Below are 19558 nucleotides of genomic sequence, written 5' to 3'. Positions count from 1 at the left end.
GCTCGGATGAATTCCCTGTTATGTCTGGCGTACCTCAAGGAAGTCACTTAGGTCCCATTTTATTTAGTTTATACATTAACGATCTCCCATCGGTGGTTAATTCCAGCCAGATCTTAATGTATGCTGATGATGTGAAACTGTTTTCTTCCTTCTCTGTTGAATCGCAATCACATCAGCTACAAGGTGATTTGGATAATTTTGTTGCATGGTGCTCTTTGAATCTCCTGAAACTAAATCTGAATAAATTTAAGAAGCTTTCATTCTCAAGAAGAAAGTCATTCATTACTCAGTACTTCATAGATTCGCATAAGTTGGAGGACGTCGATTCGATTACAGATTTAGGCGTTCTATTTGACCATAGGTTACGTTTTAACTTGCATATTGAACTCTCGATTAGCAAAGCTAGGTCCGCGCTTGGTTTTATAAAAAGGTGGTCCAAAGAGCTTGATGATCCCTACATTACGAAAAGGCTGTACATGTGTTTGCTTAGACCCATACTCGAGTATGCCTCAGTTGTCCGGTCTCCTTCATATAGGTGCTACGTAGATTCAATTGAATCTGTTCAAAAGCAATTCTTGCTGTTTGCCCTTAGAAATTTGGGTTGGGATCCGATTGCCTCTCTTCCTCCGTATGAAAATAGGTTGCTTCTGCTGTCCCTACCGTCTCTTGAGAAACGTAGGTTTGTTCTTGGCGTTTCCTTTCTAATTAAAGTAATAAATGGTGCCATTGACTCACCTTCATTACTTGGTGAAATAAGCTTTGATGTCCCTAACCGCTTCTCCAGGCACTTTATCTTGGTTAAGCTTAGTCAGTGTAAATTTAATTATGAGCTGTTTAATCCGCTCAGAGTCCTTTGCAAGAACCTAAATGACGTCTACCACTTATTCTCGTTATCGGACTCTTTAAAGTCCATTAAAGCATCATTGCTTAATACGCGCGATTTACCTATGTCGTATTTAAACTAGCTTTCATCCTTAAAAAGTCGTTACGTTTCGAAAGTGAATTATTGTTAATTTATTATCGGTTGCCAGGCTTATGCATGTTTGCGATGGCTTAGGGGTTCATTTGCAATTTGGTCCTGTACCGGTTGTAAGTGTGCTCCTATGCTGATAGTGTACATGCTTTTTTTTCTTTTTTCTTTTTCTTTTTTTTTTTTTTCTTCTTATTTGTTTTATTATGCTTATACTCAATTTTATTGTTAATTAATATTAGTTTTGCATTAAGAGCCTATTGAACTCGACTGCTACTTGTTTAGTTGAGTTTCTAGTATAAGTGGAATAAAATAAATAAATAAAATAAAATAATTCTACTTATACTAGAAACTCAACAAAACAAATAACAGTCGAGTTCAATTGGCTCATAATGCAAAACTTATATTAATCAATAATAAAATTTAGTATAAGTATAATAAAACAAATAAGAAGAAAAAAAAAAAGAAAAAAAAGCATGTACACTATCAGCATAGGGCCACACTTACAACCCGTACAGGATCAAATTGCAAATGAACCCCTAAGCCATCGCAAACATGCTTAAGCCTGGCAACCGATAATAAATTAACAATAATTCACTTTCGAAACGTAACGACTTTTTAAGGATGAAAGCTAGTTTAAATACGACATAGGTAAATCGCGCGTATTAAGCAATGATGCTTTAATGGACTTTAAAGAGTCCGATAACGAGAATAAGTGGTAGACGTCATTTAGGTTCTTGCAAAGGACTCTGAGCGGATTAAACAGCTCATAATTAAATTTACACTGACTAAGCTTAACCAAGATAAAGTGCCTGGAGAAGCGGTTAGGGACATCAAAGCTTATTTCACCAAGTAATGAAGGTGAGTCAATGGCACCATTTATTACTTTAATTAGAAAGGAAACGCCAAGAACAAACCTACGTTTCTCAAGAGACGGTAGGGACAGCAGAAGCAACCTATTTTCATACGGAGGAAGAGAGGCAATCGGATCCCAACCCAAATTTCTAAGGGCAAACAGCAAGAATTGCTTTTGAACAGATTCAATTGAATCTACGTAGCACCTATATGAAGGAGACCGGACAACTGAGGCATACTCGAGTATGGGTCTAAGCAAACACATGTACAGCCTTTTCGTAATGTAGGGATCATCAAGCTCTTTGGACCACCTTTTTATAAAACCAAGCGCGGACCTAGCTTTGCTAATCGAGAGTTCAATATGCAAGTTAAAACGTAACCTATGGTCAAATAGAACGCCTAAATCTGTAATCGAATCGACGTCCTCCAACTTATGCGAATCTATGAAGTACTGAGTAATGAATGACTTTCTTCTTGAGAATGAAAGCTTCTTAAATTTATTCAGATTTAGTTTCAGGAGATTCAAAGAGCACCATGCAACAAAATTATCCAAATCACCTTGCAGCTGATGTGATTGCGATTCAACAGAGAAGGAAGAAAACAGTTTCACATCATCAGCATACATTAAGATCTGGCTGGAATTAACCACCGATGGGAGATCGTTAATGTATAAACTAAATAAAATGGGACCTAAGTGACTTCCTTGAGGTACGCCAGACATAACAGGGAATTCATCCGAGCTAATGGAGTTAAACAAAACTCTGAAGGATCTATTGTGCAGATAAGAGCTTATCCATTTCACTAAGTAGGGTGGGAAACCAGAGGCTTGGAGTTTAAAGATAAGTAGTCTATGGTTAACCAAATCAAATGCTTTGCTTAAATCAGTGTAAATAACATCTGTGCGAGAGCCACTAGAAAAAGCCTTGAAAACATAGCAGGTAAACTCTAACAAGTTGGTGACTGTAGATCGCCCTTTCCGAAAGCCGTGCTGGTGCGGAGAAATATACGAATTAATGGCAAAGGCTAAATGCTGAGTCACAATACGCTCGAACAACTTGGGCAAGACACTCAACTTGGCTATGCCTCTGTAGTTCTCAACAAATTGTCTACTTCCACTCTTGTGGATAGGAATAAGGAAACTACTCTTCCAACATGAAGGGAAAACACCTGAACACAAGGACATGTTAAAAATCTTTGAGATCACACCACACAACTCGACAGCGCAAGATTTAAGTACACATGATGGAATTCCATCAGGTCCAGGCGAACAACTGTATTTTAGAGAACTTAACCCTTTGAAAGCATCATCTTCCGAAATAGCCAAGTTAGGTATTGAAACCGAGTTAGTTATAGGATATGGGTAGTTTGCTGATAACTCAAAATTAGCAATCGAAAAGTTTCGTCGGAAATACTCAGCAAATAGATTTGAGATTTCAAAATCATCCGAGGAACCAGAGCCATTAAAAGAAACATGAGAGGGATATGTGGAAATTTTTCTTTTAGAGTTAACAAATTTAAAGAAGAATTTAGGATTAGCAAACAGAGAGGATTTAATGAACTGAAGGTATCTGCAGTAATAATGATGGTTGAGGGAGTTAAATCTATGCCTCGCCACCGAGTAAGCGAAATAGTCGAGCGCAGAGCCACTTTTCGAATAAATAAATTAAAATAAATAAATAAATAAATAAATAAAAAGATTCAATATTAAAATTTCATGGTGAAAATTGATTCATAATTGGGCATTGACAAAGAAATCCACCCTACGGAATTTGCACGGCGTTTGTCTTGTTTTCTGGATAGCACCGTGTATAAGGATTCGCAGGATAAGTGAAAGCTTCCATGCCAGAAAGTTTTAATTGTTAATGTTTTATGGTGAAAATTTGTTCCCGATACTAACTTGATTAAATGGACCAAATTTGAGACACGTGAATATCACCCCATGTAAAATTTCTCATGAACAATAAGCCATTCAGGAAAATGTTTAACTTTTAATATTTTATGATTTAAATTAATTCGCACAACTCAAAAAAAAAAAAATAAATAAGGAATTTGGATCGCATAGATCTATTGTGTAGACCCTAAGACAGAAGAAGGAGTTATCACAAAAAGCAGGCTGTTGCATGTAGAAAAAGTCTACTTTCCACGTTTCTACGCCGAAAACTGAAAAATAGTAGAATTTTTATGAAGTAAATTAAATTTGCTAAATTTACATGACATCATGTGAAGTTTTGTGCATCCTCTAATATGCGGGCTTTCATGAAAAGTGCGCCTTTGCATGCGTAATTCTGCTGTCTTATCACCAAAACGAGTAAATAGCTCTGTTGGGCGAAGTGGTGTAGGGTATCCAATGGCCGGCCTTGCCCGAGTTTAATGCCCTTATGGGTCTTTCCTTTGACGGAATAATGTGCGTAAGGCGTCTTATGTTTTCTGTTGAACCTATTTTTGAATTCCTTCGAATTTAGTTTTTCTTCTCGTTCTTCTTCACTCGTTTTTATTATCGGTTGTGCGGAATGAAAAGTATAATCGAGTGTAATCGGTTCACTAACAAGTTGTAAGCATAATTTTTATATCTTTCGGTATGTAGTTCCAAAACGCATTTATCTCTTTTTGTTTCACTTTAAGTTTGTTATAAATTTTTCCTATATATATATATATATATATATATCTATTCTTTTCGTAAATACATCCAAAGACCTTGAATGTTTCCGCGATTGATACGCGATATTATAATCATAAAAAAAAGAGAGAAAGACGAAAATCACCAAAAATTTTGAAATGATATAAAGTTTTAATAAATACGAGAGCAATAAGAAAAAAATAAAACCAAGTAATGGATATTTTTCATAGTGAATAAAATGTTTTATATTTATTTCATTTTATTTTCATAAAACTTGGCTTTTTGTTTTGCTTTACGATGCATGAGATGTGAAAATGATTGATAATTTCTGCACACTAATGCCTGTAGTTGTATAGGTAGGATAGGTAGATATGTAGACAGATACACTGGTGGGTAATGATATGATGGCGTAGTGATGTGTATTATGTTTTGCATTAATCACAATAACAGTGATTGCATCATGAATGTTTCTTTCTTTCTTCTTTCGTTTCACTTTTTTCTATTTTTTTTTCTTTTTTTTTTTTTTGCTATCTTATTTTATAAATTAATTGCCAATGCATTCGTTTGAAATATTTTCGTTGATTGTATCATAAAATTATTTCCTAAATATGATAATATATGTAAGCAGCAACAACAACTTTCCTTTTTCTTCTTTTCACATGTTATATAAAAGTTATTTCAAGAAAACAAACAAAATGTAAATACAATATTAATAATAAATGGTTTTCTTTTTTGCTTTCCTTTTAAATTTTATTAATTAAAACTTCCTTCTTTTTCACTATGATCGTTTTTCTGAATTAACATAAAATTGCAGATGGTTTCGTTCAAGGTTCGATGGAAGTAAACACTAGCCTCAACATATTAAGAGTTTTGATTAGCAAAAACCTCTGAACAGCATAAAACATAACATTTGCAGACATCTGTGTGTGTTTAACGCCTTAATCAGACGGGTTGCCTACAACCATAGGCAATCAATAAGAAAACTGAGAGCCCCTCGAGGGGAGAGACGATCACCATTGAAGGCGGTCTCGCTGTCCTGAGGTCACCAGATTTATATATTGTGTATAGCTTAAAAAACCCACTCTGGTTAGTGTTGTTGTAGGTAGGCCTTACCTCGGTTATTCCGCTTTAGAATGATGAAAACCAAAACAAGGTTTCTACAAGTGTTTGCAGTAAATCAACGGTGTCACCATTACCCGTAAGTATTCGTGACGTTTCATGTATGCACTTTCCAGCGTGCATTTATTCAAATTTCGTCAAATCCATAAAATTTTTCATGTTCTATTAGGAAAACGATTAGAAGCCTTCCGTCAAATCCCTTTTATATTATTAAGCACCTTTTGTCAAATCCATTTAAAGAAGAGCTTTCACCCTTACCCGTAGGTACTTTTGAGCGGGCTCCTGACCCCCGTGGAGCTTAAAATTAAACTATAAAGCCTTTAGCATTACTTTATGCAATTTTACATAGACATAGTCATTCTTGCCTTCGGATTAACCAGACAGTACCGGCTATCCAAAACCGGGCTACCCTTCAACAAGATATTTTAGCATCGGGCGTTTCATCTAACATGGCGGTCGTTACCATGCACTCACTAATTACTATCTCAACGCATTTTTACCTAACCCGTTACCTGGCTGGTTTTGGTTAGAATTTCCTCTATAGCCGTCTATCAGAAAACTTGTCGGGAAGTTATAGATAGTCCAAACCTTAAAATCTTCTTCGCCGCAGATTGATATTTTTTTTTTTTTTTTGTGAGGTGGGAAACTATGAACAGGCGCCCATGAGGGCAATGCGAGACTTTAACCCGCTATAAACCACCCCTCCTATTCCCTTCCCCATGGCACGACCGTTTAGGTATACATACCTTCACAGGGAGGGTAGCCATTTAGGCACTACTTAAAAGCCTGCGTTGACACTCTTCTTGTCTTTGTTTTCGCATAATGTTTGCGGCGAACACTCCTACCGCCTTCCATATTTTCAGGTCGTGCAACATATTTGTCACAAGATTGTCGGGGAAAGGTAACACTCCAATTTCCGTCTGTAGTCTCTGTCGTTCGTTATGGTATTTCGGACAAACAAAGAAAACATGTTCAGCGTTTTCGATGCACTCACAAAAACTACAGAATGGGTCCTGCTCTATTTTAAACCTATTCAAATATGACCTAAAGCAGCCATGGCAGCTAATTACCTATGTTAAATAAAAGTCAACCTCACCATGTTGCCTATTCACCCAGGGCCGCAAATCTGGTATAAGTCGATGCGTCCATCTACCCTTACTGATACCCACTGCTCCATCTCTCCTGCCACTCGTCCACCAGTCGCTCTTTTGCTCACTGCTTCGCCTCTTCAGCCAACAATCTGTGGACTTCTGCCGTATACATACCTTCTTTAGCTCGCAAGTCGATTAGTAACATGCCAGCGATAGCCACAGCCGCATCTTCCGACACCGTCCGATATGCGGCGCCCTTAGAGCGCGTAGCGTGTATGCTGGTTGGATGTATCTCGTGTATGACGGTATAGCGAGGGCCTTTTCCCACACAGAACAGCCGTACATTACTGTCGCAGTTACCATTTCTGCGATCAGCTTTCTACGATCTTGCCTAGGGCCACTCAAGTTTGGTAATAAGCGCGCCAGTGACTTTGCTACCTTCGCTGCCTTTTCGCCCGCGTATTGCAGATGCCGTTTAAATGAAAGTCTGCAGTCGATCATCACTCCTAGGTAATTAATGGCTTCGTGTGACTGTATCCTCATATCTCCCACTTGAATAGTCACTTCCGCCAGGTCCAAATGCACTGACCGCAGCCACCTCTTGATCATGTCGGTGATTTTATTCGTTGTAGTGGTAGTTACCTCCAAAGTTTTTGCCACGATAGTTATCGCTATATCGTCAGCAAACCCCACTATGGATGCTCCCTCTGGGAAAGGTAGTTTTAGGATATCGTCGTACATTACGTTCCACAATGTAGGGCCTACGACTAATCCCTGAGGCACCCCTCCAGTGATCAGCTTTTCTCTGCACCTTTCATCTGTAACTTATCGAAATTTCCTGCCAGTAAAATAACTAGCCACTATATTTACAAGATACGGTGGGACTCTTCTTTCCTGTAGGGCAGCTATGACACAATACCAGTTTGCTGAGTTGTATACATTTCCAATGTCCATTACTATTACTAAGCAATACTTTTTGTTGCCTTCCATCCCGCGTGTCCCTTTTATCGCTTCTGCTGAGGCTTGGCTTGTTCCTTGCAAATCCTACAACGCGGGCTTTTATTGCAGTCTCTTGCTTGGTGACCTTCTTCGCTGCATTTTAGGCAGCACTTGCTTCTATCTTACTTTCCTCTGCAGTTTCTAGCAATGTGGTCTTCGTCGAGGCATCTATAGCATTTCAGTACTGCGGATTTTTCTCTAATCTTGCTTACTACCCAACCAGCCTCGATTTTCCCGGCTTCAAGTAACTCCTTAGCACTTCTTGTTGGCAGTGAAAGAGTTGCAGTTTGTGTGCCGGCATATACCTTCCTAATTGACATTACTGCTTCCTTCTTGATACTCATGCTGCTGAACCTCGTATTTATGGCAGCTATTAAGTCGTCCGCCGAGGTCACTTCATGTAGGTCCTTAAACTCGATCTTTGTCTGCTTGGTCATTAGTTTGACACTAGCCTCCTGGCCGAGCGCTTTTTCCACCAATTGCTGGTAAGCAGTGTTTTCTTCTTTCGCACTTTGCTTGAATTCCAGCAGCATTTCTCCTTTCAGTGTTTTGCGAATTCTGGTCACATTTTCGCCGAATTTTGCAACTTCACATCATTTTTTGCTACTCTCAACATATCGCTGTAGTTCATAGTGCCCGTTTGCTTAATTACAATCGCATCCGGCTTATTTACCAATTTGATTGGCTTGACATTTCTATTTTTCGCCTGAACCGCGGTCCATTCTTCATTGGTGACGCAGATTGGCATTTCAAATGGGCCAAATGTGGTTATGAGCACGTCCACAGTACCATTTAAACTGAGATACCCTCTGTTTTTCGAAATGTATAAAAATAGGTTTTTTTTCTTGCTCATCAACCAAGGTAATTAAATGTATAAAACTTTGAAAGCATATTCTCTCAACGATGTTGTACGATCTGTACAAAAATGAAAAAAAATGACCATGCCTACTCTAAATTTAATTTTTTTTTCAATACCTTTATAAAGCGCAAGAACAAGCTTCATAAACCCCATAAACTGTATAAAATGTTACCAAGTTTCAAAATTGGAATGCACCTAAACATGTCCTCCTATTCGCCTGTTCATCTCTCTGTTTGCGCAACTTTGCAGTATTTATAGTAGACATTCTCATTTCTTCTTCTTCTTAACGAAAATGAAGATATCGCCTACAAATTTGCGAAAGAATTTGGAAGTGACTTAAACTTTTCCAAGGACACGTCTACAACGTTTACAAGCCTATGCGGCAAAGACTTTTATTTTGAAAATAGAAAAAATGGTTCGCCTCCACCCCACATTATAGAGCATGAATGTGCAATTCTTTTACTTTTTTAGGATACCGGTGATGGCTATAAAAGTATATTCGGTCACGACCCAATTTAATTTTCTTACTTGTTTTCGGTTTATCTTGTATTCAAGCTTACACCAATGGTTTCAAATCAGTGTTTACTGACGCAGTAACGGTTGCTCGACCAGAGCCTGTCGCGCCTTTAATATTAAAGTCTCGATGGCGGAAACGAGTAAAGCTTTCTTATCACCAAATTTTTTTTGACTGTTATCGCGTTGGTCGGAGTGACACAGTAAGAAACAGCGAATTTTTCAAAATTTTTGTTTACATTCAAAACATAGTTGCTTTCGACCGAACCTAGAAATATCGCACAATTTTCCTTTTTTTAATTATCAGTAGACGATTGCCTTAAATACGCGTTCTACTTTACAGCATGCCTTAGCAGCGTTAATGTTGAACAAAATTACTCGATTTTAAAGCCGTCTATAGGGGGAAACGCTATCAACTTCTTTTTTGAGCTTACATGGAAATATGTATTATGGCAATATTATCGGTCATCGAAGTCTATTGTACTTTTCTGATCGTTAATAAGAGACGAAATGAATTAAACGACCGCATATATAACACGCAAATTGATAATACATCAACGATCTTTTGAAGAAAATTTTAATATAAATTTCCAAAACAATATATATTATATTGTTAAAAAAATCCGTTTTCTCGAATACGATTCGAATCATTAGATTGTGGTTTTTCTAAAAGAAATACGCTTCCACGGTTTCACTTCAAGATTCCTTGCCTTAAGCCTTAGGGGTAGGATTATTCACAATTTATTTTTGGCAATACTATCGACTTCTCTACTCAAATATTCTTTTACGACTCAAATGTTCTTGTCCGACTGACTCTGCCTTCCGCAAATAGTCTATTTATATATATTTTGAGAAGCATTATTACCGAAGTTCATGGCTTCACTTTTAATCCGTTAACCTGCTTTCCAGACACTCGTTTCCCTCGGCCGGCAGCCGCATGATGCGCCTGCGAATGTGCACTTGGTTTTTCCCTGTCTGCTTTTCCGCTAATACTTTTCGTCGGCCGGCGGCTGCATGACGCGCCGCGAAAGTGCAATTGGGAAAATCAATTAACCGGAGTGAACTCGATATGGGATTTCCGCAGCAATATTAAATGTTATAAATTAGAAACGCATATTTATGCCACTTTTATTTATTCATTTATTAATTTATCCTTGTCTGGCTACAATACATACATTCAGCCGAATTAAGCAACACCTTTAAGAGCGACGAGTTCAAGTAAATAGTTTTTAACTCAAAGTAAATAGTTTAAATAGACCCATTTCAGTTGGACTTGGATTACTCCCAAGCGAATATTAGTAAAAAAAAAAATAACAAAAATGCATTTCATCTTCTGAGGCTGCCTTCACTTCAATAAATATGAAAGTATAAAACAAGTAAGAGTGTTATATTCTATATTCGGCGCGAGACGAATCTAACATACCCATCCTAAACACGCTTGATCCGGGTTGACCCGGCCTCAGGATTTATGTATTATATATCCACCATAATTGAATTATAACTAACGCACTTTATCGCATTCTACTCTCCAACTCCTTTCATTTGAGACCTCTATCGGAGATATTTTTAAGAAACCACAAGTCTACCACACTTAATTTGGAATTAACACACTTACTCTCCAAGCAATCTACTCTCCATTTTATTTGATACCCATATCGTTGGTATTGTTAAGAAAAAGTTAATCCACCACATCGCGGTGCCCACCACATTCATTTTGGAATTCATCTATTTTTAGGCAGATAATACACTTCATTTGAGAAATCTACAAAATAGTTTTAAATATTTTGGCTTGTTCGCCTTATGAGATAAAAGGTAAAAAAAAAAATAAAATTTAATCACTTGCAACTAACACACACCAACACACTATTGCGGGTTTCTGCTCTAATCAATTTCGCCATTTTTCAAAAGCAAGCTGCGAGCGAAATCTTCCAACGTTTCTACCAAATTTGAAGCAGAGGTCTTAATTTTTGCGATCATGAAAATGTTAACTTATGTATACTAAACAGGCACACAGATGGTCAGACATGGTTTGGTCAATTCAGAATTTCACGTCGTCCAACAATACGTAGACTTTATGGGATCTCTGAAGCCTCATTTTTTTCACATTACAAAAAAAAAACAAAACGAGTATACCCACATTCTTCGGTGGTGGGTGCAAAAAACAAAAAAAACATTTATTTACCGAAATTTATTTTGCTGCTTTCAAAACTATTCCCGTCCATAGCCAACAGCTAAACTATGGCTTAATCCAGTTTTAAACAAACTATTTAAAGGCTGGTAGAAGTACAGTTAAGGAACGAACTACTTATAAACAAAATTTGAGATAAAAGAACCCAGGTATGATTTTTCGAATCTGAAATTTGCTGATATGTTCCTAATCCAAGCTTTGATTTTTCTTTTTTCCCTCCTTCGCCTTTAAAACACAATTTTGTTTCTTTCGCCGTTTATTTTAACAGTTGAGAGAAAAAAAAAATTTTTTTTTTTTTGCAATTACTAACATTTGAATAATTCAACACTCAATTTGGCCCGAAAGGCGTAGGTGCTCAAACAGACTATTATTTAATTCATATTAAACAAAGAAAATAAAAAAAAATTAAATTAATTTTTTTGTTAGAAATTTGCCAAGATTCGGAAGAAGTAAAAACAAAAAAATTTTAAAGCAAAAATTTTATACGTGACTGACTGTAAGTCAAAGTAAAATCACAAGCATACAACCCACACATAATTTGAACACCTTCTTCGTACGATTTCGTAGTCTGTACGTATGTGTGTGTTTGCGCGCATCGCAAGCATTAGCATTATATTCGAACCGTAATTATTGAATAAGCGTAGGTCTGCAATAGTTAATCATTAATAAAATATTGCTAATGACATTTTCGATGTGTTATTGAAACAAAGATTTTGTTTTTTTTTTTTTTGTTAATTGCATTTGTTTTTTTTTTATGAATCTTAGTTTGTCTTTTACTTTTAATTCATATTTTGTTTTTGCTGTTGTTGGCAATAAAAAAAACACTTCCGGTCTTTTGATTAAATTCTTTTTCTTTCCATCAAAGTAAAACTATTTGAAAAAATTTATTAATTTGTTTTTTTTTTTTTGTTAATTTATGTTTTAATATATGCACGTTTTCTGTCTAAATCTGCTTTTTCTATTGTTAATCTATATAAAAGAGATAAACTGTGTTCCGCCTTTAAACATGACCAGTGACTTAGTTTTTGGGAGACAAGTGAAAATAAGTTTTAAGCACGTTTAAGCGACAACGTAAGTGTTTCACTTATCGTATTGCTTGCATCTCTCAGTTGTTCTCTCTCTTCATCTCTTTCTTTTCTTTTGTTTTCTTTTCTCTCTTTTCGTAAATAATAAACAAGTTTTCAGGGGCACTGCTCTGCTCTGGTAATGCTTTGAATGCTTTTCTGCTGAAAATGAAAATTGTTTTAAAATTCATTTTCTTTTTTTCTTGCCTCGTTTTCTTTTACTTTCGATTTCTTTTCTTGTAATATTTCTATAGAAAAGCGAATTGTTTTTATACAATATTTTGTAATTTTATTTATGTTATTGTTTTGCTTGCGGTTTCCATTAAACGTGATAACAGATAGTTATAAAGCAAAAAATGTGAGGTCTCTGGAAGCAATCTTTTATTTTCACAAGTTACTCTTGCGTAAAGGCGCCACACATCGATTCTGAAATTAGGTCCCCTGTATAAGCGCATATGAAAAAGCATATGAAAAACATTATGCTATTTTTAATATTATTTTGCAGATCATTCAGATTTGAATCGAATTGACTTTGTACCCGTAACAGCACATGGATGGAAAGACTTATCTGTTTGTATAGAATTTTCGGCAAACTTACACTTGATGTATTTTTATATCAGACCGCTTCGAATCAAGACATAAAGCAGGCCAAACATCAAGTCAGTTATAGACTATACGGAGAAGGAAGTTTTTGGTAGATTGTTGAAAAGTTCAATCGCTACCTTCATAGCGTCATGGTATAAGAATCTTTGACAATCGTTTTATATGAAATTTATCCCAAAAAGTGAGAATTGCTGAAATTTTTCATTGTTATGTTCGTCGCTTATTCCCGCGAAATTTCAACAAGACAACAAAAAGCTATAATTTAAAAAAAAAATATTTAACATTCAAGATTCGATCCAAGGCGAATAATATATCTTTTCTATCCGGTTTAATTAAAACAAAGAACAACAAGAACAGCATGGGAATGACTCAGTTAAATTTGTCTTAAAGTAAAACATGGCGAACAATTATGATGTTCCCCCCAATGAAATAACAGAAATATAAAGAAATTGCAAAGTTACAAATCGAGCAAAGCAAGATTTTTAAATATCGAAGATCACTTGAAACATTTTTTTTTTTTATATACGATGTTATATGGTCCCAACAAATCCATGTTCAATAGAGCTCGCCCAAAACTTGTTACGCGTTATGTAATTTCAATATAAAATGAAAAAAAATATACCTTTATTGCCATATGAAAACTGATTTTTCAGGATAAACCTTATATAGAAAGGTATACTAAAAATAAAACTTAGAAATTCTGAACTTGGCTCAAATAATTCAGATAAATTTTTTACTAAATTGCTAAAAGCCATACATAGTTATAAAGTATAAGGACATACGCTTTATAAAGGTTTTTTTTTGAGAGAAACTTTAACACGCTTGCGGGTCGCCCAATGCGGCCAAAATTTTTTGCACCTATTAAATAGGATGAAATATTACATTTTACGAATTTTTGCAGAGTGATATTAAAAATTATAAAAAGTTTTCTTGTAACGACTTCTGAACGGAACGTTACATTGGAAAGGGACTGTAAAGATGGTATCATGCAATGTAATTTCGATAGGGTTCACTCTTAGACGAAAGTTTGTTAATGTACTTGATAGTGCACTGTTAGTGTTTCATCAAAATATTTCGGAAGCTTGCGACCCACCAATTAAGCAAATATAGATATAAAGATAGAGATAGAGATAAAAGAGCCGACAAAGTTTAAATCAATACAGAAAATTATTTTTAAATCAATGTGCATAACAAGGGGTGCGTTTACATTGCAAGTCCTTCTGCGTATTCAAGCCGAATAAATTGAATGCATACATGCTTACATACGAGGTTTATTCAAAAAAAAGTCCATTTTTCTCGAAAATTATTTATTTATTCATCAAAATCAATTTAGTCCCCTTCAAATAAAGACTCCTTAGATATAATACTATGCTGGTGCCAGCGTTTTTTTTTTCGGATTCCAAATGACTTAAGATTTCTCCTGAATAGTGAGCGCTTCAGAAAAAGGTTTAATTTGTAATATTTTATGAGGAAAATTAGTCCATAGTTGCGTTTGAGCAAAAAGGTTAACGATATTAAATGTGGATCACATAGATCTCCTTTTTAGACCCTTATTATGAAAAGTAAGGAAATAAGGTCTAATTTTCTAGTGAAATTGAAAAATAACAAAATTTTTGAGAAATAAATTAAGTTCGATAAATTTTGACCGTGACATGTGATACTTTTGGCATCGTCCAATTTGCGTGTGTTCATCGAAAGTATGCCTTTCCATGAAAATAATGTGTCATTTTTAGTGTGTTACCAAACCGCGTAAATAACTGTACTACGCGAATTTATGTGGGGTATTTAATGGTCGATTATGAGGTTCGTACTTGTTTCTTAATATGACCGATTAGTGAGGGAATGTTCTCTGGTCAAAAGAAGTGAGAAAAGAGAAAGAGATAGAAAGGTGTTGACGGTAGACCAGCGTGCGCGCCCAGTCGGTAGGTGTGTTGCATTTACCGACCGAACACAGCTACGAACAAAGTAGGCTCGATAACACAGAGATTGGAATTCAGAAACTTTGACTTGGTTATATCTACCTTAATAAAAACTATGTACCTATGCGTAAAGCCGATCCGCATTATCTAATATACCGCATATGTAATGTTTTTGCAAGGTGATTAAAGACATGGCGTGGTGTTGCTATGGTCCGTCACCAAAATCCCTCTAAAGAGTAGGACTTGGATAGGGAATCAAATATGATAAGTCCTTCTAAATTTTTGTTTTCTATTATGATTCTTTTTCACGTCATGGAAAAGCTAAAAAATATATAAAGAATTTTACGTTGAGAATTCACTTCCACGTAAATTCTTTTTTGCCGTAAGAGAAATAGTAAACAGGTCAACGAATATATTCGTAATAAATAACCGGCCAGGTTTGAAACTAAATATTTGTACGCAGCGGTATGCTTATGAAAGCTTGCTGTTCCTTATGTCCTTTTTTTCAACTTTCCTGATTAAAAACACTTGTTTCACTTAATCAAAAGTTTTATTATGAGTGACAATAAAACGCTAGAATCTCGTCTGACATACAACAAATAAAAAAAAATTGTGTACAGCTTTTAACAAAATATTGTTTAAACACGAATTTAAATTAAATAAAAATAAATTATGTCACATAATACAAATAAATAAACATGCAAAAATGAATACGATAACTTAATAATTGAATAAAAAGATAGTTAAATAAAAAGCTTCTCTAATAATAAAAAAAAAAGTATGCAATACTCTCCTAGGAAAGTATAATAAATATTGTGTTTGTGTAAAAAAAAAATATTTATCCGTCTGGGTGATTGACCGTAAATATTTTCTCTATAATTATTTTTATAATTTCTTGTTGTTAATTGTTGTTGTAAAATAATATATGAATGAATGGAAAAAAAAATGAAAAAAGGTTTCGTTTTAAATGCATTGCGTTTTTAATAATGTTTTTTATTAAACTCAAGCAGCCGTTAAAGCCATCATGTGTAAGACATATACGTTCATTCTTACATGCAAATGAATGCACATGTAATGAATGTATGCCTGAAAGTCTGCTCAATGAAGAAAACACTTTTCTCTATACGTTTTCGATTTTTATTTGTATACGTTTTTCTGTGATATACGCGCCTATGCATGCATAAACTCATGCATGTACCTATCATAAAAGCCATTTCCCGCTGCCACACACACACACGCGCTTAAACACTTTTATATTTATATATATATATGCATATGTTTGAGTATATGCATATGCTTGCGAACAGATATACGCATACGTATATCATATATACATGCAGATGTGCATGTGTATGTCTGTGTATGCGCAAGTGTATGCTTATCAGCACATGTATATATATATATATATATATGTGATATATATATGGATGTGTATATGCAGCCACGTATACGGCGAAGTATTATATGCGTATGTGTACGCGTACACATATCCATGTGTATATGTGATCAATACATGTACTTGCTTGGCCATTCAAAACGCTTGGCCACCTAAGCGATCGATTATTACTAATCACTTAAGAATGATACCCGTACGAGCCACGTTCTAACATCCGATCATAATCTGCTACATCTGTGACAACATCGCAAAAAGGATTTCCTTTGGTAAAAACATTCATAAGGAAAATAATTTTTGTATTCAGTTATAGCCGACACTTAGATGAACGATATATGATATAACATTTTTAACACAATATCATAACTTAGTTAATAAACGAAGAGAGCATGAATTCATATAAGGGATAATTAAAAAAGAAATTGAAACCGATTCAGTCGATTTCACATATGTTCGAAAATAAGCGCAATCATCTTATGTATAGATAGCGAGAAGAGCAGACTAACAATCAATATCTCTTCTAAGCTGAGCAACGATATAGAGATTTCACATATACAATTTTAAGCATTACAAACATTTATGTTAATAAGCTTAACGCAAAGGGCAACGCAGAATGTGTGCAAAAGTTCCAGGAATCTAGACATTTGGTGTGAGAGCAAAAAAAGCAGAATGTCCGGGAAAGTAGAAGAAAAACAATCGCTTGCCAAGGTAGTAACAAGCTCGCCAAGGTCTTTGCAAATTTTTCATAAACTGAATACGGAGGCGACGCGAAGAAAGATTTTATTTTGACGCCATTTATTGGTTCACATCAGCTTAAGCAAATCTACAGAAATAAGACAACGTTTTTATAAATCTGAAGACAGCGTCTTACCAGGTTAAGGGGGTCAATAGCTTTAAATTATGGACATTGCTAATCAATGAGAATACAGAGTCACTTCTCTGTTAACATCATGGTTACTGCTGTTTGGAACAATTCACTTAAAATTACTTAAATTAAAATCATGGACAAATAATTTTTTTTGTTTTCTTCGCAAACTTAATCTAAACTTTTCGTTCACCAAAATCGTGTCATGTTAAAAAACAAACCAAGTAATTCGAAGTAAGCCGAAAGTTTCAAGCACCACTACTAGGAAATCTTAGGCATATCATAATCAGTTTTTATATCCTATTAGGAGCAGCAATTACTTTGAAATTATATATATGCATGCTTCACTTGCCAAATGGATTAACTCCATTTTTGGAATTTTATTAAATTTTAATATCAAAGCACTTCATTAGCTCCTAACTGTACTTATTCAAAACAAATTTCTCTAATAATAAGAATTAACACAACTAAATGACAAAATCGTTTTAGCCATTGAATAATAAACAATTTATGTCAGAAGCCAATCTGGATTAACTCCATACTATAATGTATTTATATCATAATAAAAATCTATTTAACCGCTGCACTGTTTTTCCTCTCCTAACGAGACATCTGCAAGTTGTTCCTTTAATATCATTATTCCTGTTAGGCGAGAGCTATTATCGCTCACACGAACTACGTACGAGAAAAATAAAATATAAATTAGCCGAACTGCCACAAGTGAAGGTACTTGTAAATTTCAATTTTATTGTGAATCCTTTTAAAAAAAAAAAAAAAACGTTATAACATTGAGATGGAAGATGTTAATAAGAATTATTTGAATAAGGAAAATAATGAATCGGATGGTTCTTCAATAGAAATTATTAGCAGAAAACTCGGCTCAAGGAAACGAGTTTGTATTTATTCGGATTCGTCATCTGATCACACCAATGAAAAAAAATCGCAGCAAATAATTCAACTGGACGAAAACGAAGCCATAATCCTGGTAAATGTTGATTTATTTATTCGTCCTATTAAACACGAGTATAAAAAAACTTTAAGAACAGATCGACAGGGTGGGAGCTCAAATACAGCTAACGAAGATGACATCGTTTATGATGATGATAACGCAATTTAGACAAAGCAATAATACTCGTAATATTACGCACGAGTAACAGAACAATGGCATTTTTCCTTGTAATAAAAGAACAATTCAAAGACTGAATTTGAATTAATAATTTGCTTCCATTTGCCAAATCGATTAACTCCCCCAATCATGAAAAAATTATAGTAATAATAACAATTACTCCAAGTATATTCCATCTTATATTTTCTATATGTCGTCAAATCAAATAGGCGGTAATACAATCTACGATGCAGTAATACAGTCTACAGTCTACAGTCTCAATATGCAGTAATACAGTCTACGTCGTATTTTCAAATATTTAATTTGAAAAGACTTTTAAAAAACAACATATAATATTTTATCACTTTTCTCAACTTCTTGTTTTATGCAGTTAATCGATTTGGCAATTGAAGCATCTATATATAATTGAAGCAATCGAAGCATCTATAAATAATCCTAACTTGAAATTAAGTTATTCGCAAATTTCCTTTTCTTTCAAAGAGTAGCACTCTTTTCCCAACAGTCGAAAGCTTTCTTCCGAAGTGTAAAATAACATCTCGTTTTTGTCCTAGAGTGAAACTTGAAGTTACGCAAGCACTTGAAGACTTGCTTCAGGGGCTACTTTCACATTAACAAATAATTCTACTTATGAATTTGTTTTTACCATTTTTTCCATCGTCTCAAATGTTATTCAAGAATAACATTCATAAGGTTCCCATAGCGAGTCGAATTCTTCGTGCGGCCCAACAAAACTATTGTATGTTGCTAAGCAAACTCTCTTCTTACATGCGCTTAGCAGTTTCTGTTTTTGGTACTTCCAGGAAGATACTCATTAAGATTTCCGTAAAAGGTGGAAATTCTAAAAGTCGATTCTAAAAGACATATTTATTCCATTAGGAATTCAATTCGTGTACGAATATTTGCAGTTGATCGCACTTATCACACACGATTGCTTTTAAAATGAAAAAAATATTCAGTAAAGTCTGTCTCCGTTTGAGCATAAGTGCATCGTGACGTCAAACCGCAAAAAAAAAAAAGAGTTTAATTTGTTACGCGCCACTTTCAGTTTAGTATTGAACTGAAAATTAGAAAAATCTATCCTTCAGTCAAGGGCATATTTAATTGATCACATTCAGTTATCCCCTAACTTAGACATAACCAGTAAATATCTTCCAACTAACTTCTGACCGGTCAACCGGACAAATAAAGCAGAACAGCCCCCCGTAAAAGCCAAACACAATTTCAGTAAAATGAAATAAAAAACTCACTCTCAATCGAAGTATGCAAAGTCAATTATCATAATCATAAAAGTTCAGCTACAATAACTCTACAGATTTCTTAGCAAACGCCCTTAACTAGTACATAGCAGACCTTCTTCATTTCACATAACCTATACTT

At 34.9% G+C, this 19558-nt stretch overlaps 1 protein-coding gene across 3 annotated transcripts in view; it reads left to right on the top strand.

The window, feature by feature from the left end:
* LOC119641291 overlaps window positions 1–19558 on the top strand; it is an 86488-nt gene that overhangs the window by 11709 nt on the left and 55221 nt on the right. The gene's annotated exons all lie outside the window — the stretch shown is intronic.

The sequence above is a fragment of the Glossina fuscipes genome, unplaced genomic scaffold, assembly GCF_014805625.2.
Source record: "Glossina fuscipes isolate IAEA_lab_2018 unplaced genomic scaffold, Yale_Gfus_2 147, whole genome shotgun sequence".
In the NCBI taxonomy this organism is placed as follows: domain Eukaryota; kingdom Metazoa; phylum Arthropoda; class Insecta; order Diptera; family Glossinidae; genus Glossina; species Glossina fuscipes.
This window is presented reverse-complemented; position numbering and strand designations above follow the sequence as displayed.